Source organism: Rhagoletis zephyria, unplaced genomic scaffold (genome assembly GCF_001687245.7).
Source record: "Rhagoletis zephyria isolate East Lansing unplaced genomic scaffold, Rhagoletis_zephyria_1.1 Rzeph_scaffold_03447, whole genome shotgun sequence".
Classification (NCBI taxonomy): Eukaryota; Metazoa; Arthropoda; class Insecta; order Diptera; family Tephritidae; genus Rhagoletis; species Rhagoletis zephyria.
The window spans coordinates 54,501-61,594 of NW_016160530.1; positions in this window are offsets into that span (position 1 = coordinate 54,501).

Below are 7,094 nucleotides of genomic sequence, written 5' to 3' on the forward strand. Positions count from 1 at the left end.
ATTTGCGCTTAATTTCTCACCGTGCTTGGGGGGTAGGGAAAAGCTTAAGAAAAATTATTAATTGTTCTTATTTCGCGTAAGTAAGTATAATCCGCTACTCACCACGGCTGCAGTGGTTTAGCCGCTGTGATAAACTTATGCGCCGACGCGAATTTAGCGGTTTAAGTGTGAATATATAAATATGTAGCTACTTTAGATCAAGTCAAAAAAAAAAAAAAAATATCCTGCAATGCGACCACAATAAAACTAAAATTTTTTCATTCGGTATAGTAATGATCCTCCATGAATCTCCCCTCTCTAGAACAATTCTTAGAGCTGCCGCGCCGAGCCTTTAGTTTTCATAGGAATTATCCCCAAGAAAATAAGTTCTTTCCTTTTGAGGTCAATATAACTTTCTAGGATCAATTAAAACGCTAGAAACTGTGCATACTCAGATTTCTTAAATTCCAAAAAATTGTTTGGTATATACTAGATTTGACCCAATTTGTATAAGGGATTCAAAAAGGATAATTTAGAAATTTAAATAATCTGAGCCTGCATTTTCGAGCGGTTTCATTGATCCCAGCAAATTATATTGACCTCAAAATGGTCATTTTCTTAGGTGGAATTCTTATCGGAAAACTAAAGGCTCGACGTGGTGCCTCTTAGAAATGTCCTAGAGCGAGGAGATTCATGGAGAATCATTACTGTACCAAATACTAAACATTTTAGTTTTATTACGCTCGCATTGCAGGATTTTTTATTTATTTTTTGACGTGGTCTAATGTACATACATACATACATGTATATACAACAAATGTAAATTGCTGTTCTTGAAATTTCAATTAAGTACAACCGCAGATTATCACGGTTACCGCTATTTCATTGGTGTTAGTAAGTTTGCATTTACATGTACGGATGGTTTATTGTACTTGCTGGCGGAATTGTAGTACATCAGTTATGCTAAACTATTAAATAGGCGAAACCATAGAAACCAGGTATACCAATCGCTTCAAAATCGATGCGATTCGGTTTAGTGGTTCGAAGCACTTATAAAACACTTGGATCGTAGGTTCACTTCAATTTTTGTTTTTACACTGGGTGATTCAGTTAGTCGGTAAATTTTGACAATTTGATACCAAATTTGACTCCAAATTTCGATAACTTGATAAAATTCGACAGCTCTACAGATTTCGATAACTAAAGCTGAATTTGGATAACTTAGCGTTTCCAGAGCTGCATAAAATTAATTCCAAAAACGCCGATACCTTAAACCAACATATTTCGATAATCAATAAATATCGATTGCTTCATAGTTTGAAAGAACTCGATGCATCACGCCTACTTAATGAAGTTCGTTAATCCCTTGAGCCTTAATAAATATTGATAATTCAATAATTATCATATAAAACAAAATTTCATTAACTTGAAACTTTCGTTAATTCGATAAATATTTATAACTCGATAACTATCGGTACATTTCGACAAACTAAGTTACTGCGTCTCGATAAATTTCGATAACTCAATAAATATTGATCAATTTCAATTTAGTTGAATTTTTATAATTTTTATACAAAGTTAGAAATTTGAACTTATATGGTTTTTGTTATATTCAAGTATAGTATTATGGGGTGCACTCTACAATAATTTGAGTTATGAATTTCTTTTTACACCGAAGTTGGGTAAAATGACTGCATTACAAATTAAAAAAAATTCTTGTAGCCCATTTACTTTAGTATAACAAAGTGCAAGTTTTAAGCTACTGCAAAAGATGTGGCAACCATCTTCCAGAATCTCAATAATATTTTTAGCGTTCAGACTAAAGGTTTTTTAACACTGCTACCTTTGACATCCATTTTTTGCTTTTCACACAACTTGTGTATAAGTAAACTAAATTCGACATTTCAAGCAGGTGGCAACCCTCTTAAAAATAGTTTCAAACTACTACTTTCTAAAACCCCTTTCGTTTGGCACCCATATGGTGATACATATTTTTCTTACCTTATATTATTTTTAAACAGTTGGAAACCCGCCTTTAGTTCAGCTAAGAAACAAAGCTTTTCAAAACAATTTCGTTTGATACAGAGTTTGTCATAATTTATTTATTTATTTTTTTTTATAATTTGATTAACATTTTTTAAAAGGTGGCAACTCTTTTCAAAAAAGTAAAACATTAATGCACATCTACAGTCCATGGCTGGAAAATCGAACGAACGGTGCGGATTTGATGGCCTAGATTATTAAGTAATTTGAATTTAAGTTTTCAACAGGTGGCAGCTTTTTTCGAAAATCTAAAACCATTTTGCAAATCTATGTATAAATCGCTTTAATTTGACATCTCATTCTTGAAGTTCGGGCGAACGGTATAGGTCTTTTCCCCTGGACAAGAAATATATATAAAGATGAGACTCTAAAAGCAAAAAAGATAAATGAGCAAGACGAACGGAAATAGAACTAAAGTGGAATTCCAAAAATGAGCAAGCAAAAGAAAAAAACTGCAACAATAAATGGCGCGGTGGCATAATATTTTGCAATGTGAGTGTTGCCCATAAAAGGCGCAACAGCGGAAGAGCAGCAACAATTTGTGTTGACTACTATGGAAACAGACAAACGAAAGGAATGGCGCGTGCAAGTACCGGAAATAAAGTTAACAACAACGAGTGCATTGTTTTTGTCATTTAAATAGATGTCTAAGCAAGCAGCGAGCACAAACAACGATAGCAACAACAACATAAATAATCAAACAATGTAGAGAACCATCATATTCATTGCAAAAATGCTCTATTGTGTTTTTACACCTATAAAACGGAAGACATGTCTATTTTGAGCTTATATACAGTGTTGCCGTTTTAGCCCTTTGGTGGCTAGATTTAGCTACCATATATTTTTTTTGGCCACATAAATTTAAAATTGCCCCTAGCCCTTTTTTTAGCCCTTTTTAGAATTTATTCATACTTGGCATGAAAAAGTTTTATATGCTTAATTTGTTTTTTTTTTTTTGCATTTATGTAAGAGATGAATTTTTAAACTAAGAAAGACTGATATATATACATATATGTATTGTATGCTCCTTATGCTTTTATCCATACATACTGTAAAAGTGTTGGGGCTGTTAACTTATCTGTTAACGATTTAACTATAGTTTAAAATAGATAAGTTCACGGCCCTTAATATGCTAAATTTGTTAAACGACCCATCAAGTCGATTGACCGTGTATGTTCTTGTGGTGTGATTGTACCAGCATACTGGTGTCGTGAGTGGTGAAATTATCTCAATTTTCTAATTAAACATTTTTTTGGCGGATATTTCTTGCACTATATGACTCAAAGCCGTGTTTGTGGAAGATTACGTTCACGATATTGCAGTTGTGAATTACAAAGAAAACAATGCTTAACCAAATGCTAGAATTATTTTGAAATTTCGGCTCTAATCATTTCGATCTTTCCTCGACCTCATTTTTAAAGAAATAAATATTGTACCAGCATGCTGGTAAGGTAGGTACAATTACTTGCTGGAACCAGCAAGCTGGTGTCGTATGTTTCCCCTTTTATACAAAAAGGTTTTTGGTTGGATAAAATATTAGCTTTTTTTCCAGAGTTCATTGTTTTTATATACCATTACTTATTGAAAATGTTTACGTGTATACTTATATATGTATATGTAAGTAAAAAATTCTAGCTACCATTTTTAGCGACAGCGACCTTTTTTAGATCTTTTTTAGCCCCTTTTTTAAAGGAATTTAGCTACCACTAAAAATTATGCGCGGCAACACTGCTTATATATAAGTTCATATGTACATACATATGTATGAGGGAGAGTGTGGACAAGAATGAATGTGCTCATTTATCAAAAGCGCTATGCAAATGTGTGTTAGTTAAGCATTTCGGTTGACAAAGTGCCATCAAGCGTGGGCAGACGCAGTGCGATTGCCATGCAGTAAATCCCAGTAAAGGACGCGTATAACGGCGTCAAGTGTCCGAGTCTACTATGTAANCTTATATATAAGTTCATATGTACATACATATGTATGAGGGAGAGTGTGGACAAGAATGAATGTGCTCATTTATCAAAAGCGCTATGCAAATGTGTGTTAGTTAAGCATTTCGGTTGACAAAGTGCCATCAAGCGTGGGCAGACGCAGTGCGATTGCCATGCAGTAAATCCCTGTAAAGGACGCGTATAACGGCGTCAAGTGTCCGAGTCTACTATATATGTACATATGTATGTATGAAGGCTGTGACATCAGCTAGAGAGATTCATAAAAATTACCAGACCGTGTAGGAGGTAAATAAACGAATGAGTTGGTTGAAAAAAAATGTAGTACATATGCACATATGTATAAAAAAAAAACAAAAAAACAAATGAATGTACATCCTTATAAATATACATATATGTATGTATTTAAACAAAAAATCATTTAGAAAAGAGCAAATGAATGTAAGAATAGGCTTATGTTTGCCGCACCAAAAGGAGCTGNAAAAAAAATGTAGTACATATGCACATATGTATAAAAAAAAAACAAAAAAAAAAACAAATGAATGTACATCCTTATAAATTCCTTATACATATATGTATGTATTTAAACAAAAAATCATTTAGAAAAGAGCAAATGAATGTAAGAATAGGCTTATGTTTGCCGCACCAAAAGGAGCTACAATACATAGATGGCAAAGTAAAAAATGGTGCATTGAGTACGTCCTAAAAAGCCTATTGAAGCATTCTAAAATAATTGCACTTCTTGATGAAAAATATTACGCAAAGTGATTAATAACAATAAAAAGCCAGATGTTGAAATTCTATTATTAAGGAAGCAATTCAGTTTTCACTTGTCTTTTGTGTAACGTGGCGAGGAGGTGGCAGAAAAATTTTCAAGGGAGGGCTCATTAATTCCACTCTCCACAATCTGGAGGATCCTTAACCAGCGAGTAATATTTTGACAAAAAGAAATTTAAATACTAGGCGGTCACAGGCTGTGCGGACGATATTTAAACGGCAGGACCTACAGTTGTACGTCACCCCCAGAACGGCCGAACGGATTTTATGAAAAGCCTTTATATAGCAGAAATACACTCGACGGTTCGCCATTGCCTGCGGAGGGGCGACCGCTCTTAGAAATTTTTGTTTTCTTATTTAGATTTTGCCCGAATCAGGAATCGGTTGGTTGCTTTGTTTAAGTAAATTGTCACCCTGGGGATAAGCAATTAGCAAGCTTTCCATATTTAGGGTGCTCACAGTTCTATATTATCTACTGTGTTAATTTTGCCACCTGGTAACTTTAAAACATTTTACCATGTGGTAACTTTGTTTGTTGTTGGTTCCCATACTAATTTGAGATAACACTTTTGGGTAAAATTACTCGACTTGACTCATGTTTATGTTTTGTGTTAAACTGGCATCAATCGCTGCTTGTACATACATACGTGAATTTCGCTTTGGGCGCAGCGCTGCACGATTGAGAGAATACAAAGGTTGCGCCGATCTCGGACCGCTATTCCTCTCTTAACGAATTTGACAGAATCGTTGTTTGCATGACGTCACACTGGTGCAACTTGTTTACGTTTTCCTTGCAACATTTTTTCTTCTTCCATTCTTGCCCACGTTTTGGCATTTCTCTCTCGTAATTGCACCAGTGTGACGTCACACAAAAGTTATTCTCAAAAATCCTCTCTGATCGGCGCAATCTTGTATTCTATCATTCTTGGCTGCGCAGCTTGTACATAAGTTTCGCTTTGCGCCTGCCTGAAGCTGGCAAAAGTTCTTTTTTTTTGCGCTGTGCTAGCTGAGTATAAAAAAGAGAAGAGAGAATAGAGGGAAATATGTATGTGGTTTGTTGATGCTCTCTAAACACAAACGCGTGAAAGGCAAACGGTCTAGCAATGCGTGGTATTGTTGATCAACTTAATACTTTATTTAAACGTAAGGGTTGCTCACAGTTCGAGTATGTTATCTTGTTAAAGTTACCACCTTTTAACTTTAGAAGTAAACTGTGAATACCCTAATTGATTCATTGTGCAACTTACAGCCATTCGGCGGCTATAATAAATTTCATTACGTCATACAGAGAGAGGCAGCTGCACTCATAGATATTGTACAGCCCTGTTGGGATGAACACTCGCGCAGGAATTGCTAGACTGTCTCTTCTGAGTTCGGGTTATAGCAACTGCGACAGGACTTATCGAAGGGCAATACAATCCATTCATCAAGTACCCCAAAGGGACACTGCCCTGTATCCAATGTGTTAAGTTTGAATGTATCATCTTTGTGGGTCGTAGGACACCCAGAACTTCCGAGTAATCCTGTACGATCCTGTACGGAAACATCTCTGCTTGGCCTTCGAGTGATAAATTTCGGTAATTTTTACTTTAGTCTCCCTGCTAATTCGTGTGCTGCCTCGTTTCCGTAACTGTCCCTATGTCCGGGGCCAGCTCTCCCCTACAGTTATCTACTAGTTGAGGTCCAAAAGATGTAAAAGATAGTGTCTGAATGGTCGCTTGGCTATCCGAGAGGATATTCACCTGCGTTCTCGCGAATACATTATTTTTAATGTACATACCGTAAATTCCGCTCAGTAAGGGCAGGCCACCATACCAGTGCCCCATAAGTAGGTATGGGTAGCTGTGTACACCCAGTGCACAATTTTTGGTACCCCATCTGTTTCCTGGATAGAAATTAAGTATAGGCGGGCTTGGTAAAAATACGAACTTAACCTGAGATCATCTGCTTAGAATGTAACCGAGCAAGAGCGGTGCTTCTCAAAGTTTATATAGAACAGGGGATATGTTACTTATTACCTGTCAAAGTAGACATGTAAGATTCCAGCTTGTCATAGCGATTTGTATGAGTAAAATGTTTATTAAGCCCATTGCACTTGTCCTACTTTGGTAAGCTTTGAAGCCGGCCTTTGTTCTCTTCCAAAAGTGGTTGTTGGAGCGCCAAATTCTGGTCTACTACAGTGAACTGATGTACAGCCCAGGAAATAAATGAGAAGCAAGAGTTTTCGGGTCTCACCCAGATACTGCATGTAGCTCCCGTGCTTTAGCGTATCGATTGGGTTCTTGTGATCCCCTGTTAGAGCTTTGTGAAGGCGTACTGGCTCTATGAGCTATTTATTTATT